The following is a 1,368-nucleotide window of genomic DNA, read 5'->3' as shown; positions in this document are numbered from 1 at the left end:
GGGCGGATCCAGGGATTCTGACTTGTATAGAGTATTTTCGACAAGGCTCTATCCTTTGACCTCTCTCCACGTAGCAGCGACCACATATGCCGGCCATATCAGAACTCGTTGATGGCGTGCGTCAGTTGCAGCGTGAAGACGACGCACCATGTCCAACAGATTTTTGATCAGCAGGTCTACACCGGGCATAGGGCGGACACGGCTATGTAGCTGGAGCAGTGCTGTGAGGATAAAGCATCGATGAACATTACTGGCATAGTCATCACTCTCGGGGGGTAATCCCAACAAGAGCTCCTGGAGTTCATCTGCTACATCCTCATTCCTAGACAAACGAGCTATCAGATCCAGAAGCGGCCGCGGCAGGCCGGTGGTTTTTTCTATTCCTTCCCTTCCGGAACAATAAGTAGCCCAGATATGAACAGCCTCTGATCGCCGCCCCACAATCCACACGTCCATGTCTAAGCGGCCTAGAATTTCAAGTAGGTTAAGCTGGGAGCAGGCGTCTGTTTCCACTGCAGCAGACACATTGTCTGGAAGTGCCAGTAATAAGGATAGGATCCGAGGAAGTTGGTGGGTCCAAGTATATCCGGCTCTCATCTGCACCAGACCGGGGACAAGTTAGTGTATTGGAAGATATTTGAAGGAGGGGCTGGCTTACGGATATTTGGGACAGCAGGATCATAGTGAAAACTGATACTTTGGGATTGCTGTTTGCAGACGGGGAGGTAAGAAAGTGCATAGTTTCAGTTATGGCTCGGTCAACGCTTGCCAGCGAAGACACTCGGCAACATTGGACATGTAGCGCCATCAAAGCACTGACCCCACCCCTAACGACGGGAAATTGCTGACAGAGGGATACAATATCTTGCACTGACCCCCCACAATCCCAATTGAATACACTGATGCCGCCTGTGATAACTACATGCAAGCGTGTCAGGAAACTTCAGTTTGGCTTTTTCCAGGATTTGTTGATAGGAAATAATTCTGTTTCTCACAAGACTGATAGAGTTCATCATCTGTCTTTCGACTAGAACAATTGCACATCAGGCTCTCGGATAGCGTGGTGAGTGTGGGTCTTGCCGGTAGCAGGGGAGCGGCTGAGGGTGGTATTGTTGCCGCTGTTGCTGCTGCTGTGGTTGATGGTGTTGTGGTTGATACCGCCCGACTCGGAGGGTCCAAAATTGGCAACGACGAAGATATTCTCGCTACTTTCACTCTCTCTCTCAATAGAACGGGGGTGTTGTAGTCCCAAGGCAAAATCGAAGCGTTTACACTCTCCCACACAATGGGGCGGCTTTCATCGCATTTTCCGACTGACATTCACACCACTGGGAGCAGCCGGTACGCGACCGAGTACCTTTTTTTTGC

Source organism: Histoplasma capsulatum, genomic scaffold, assembly GCF_000149585.1.
Source record: "Histoplasma capsulatum NAm1 scaffold_18 genomic scaffold, whole genome shotgun sequence".
Taxonomy (NCBI): domain Eukaryota; kingdom Fungi; phylum Ascomycota; class Eurotiomycetes; order Onygenales; family Ajellomycetaceae; genus Histoplasma; species Histoplasma mississippiense.
This window is presented reverse-complemented; position numbering follows the sequence as displayed.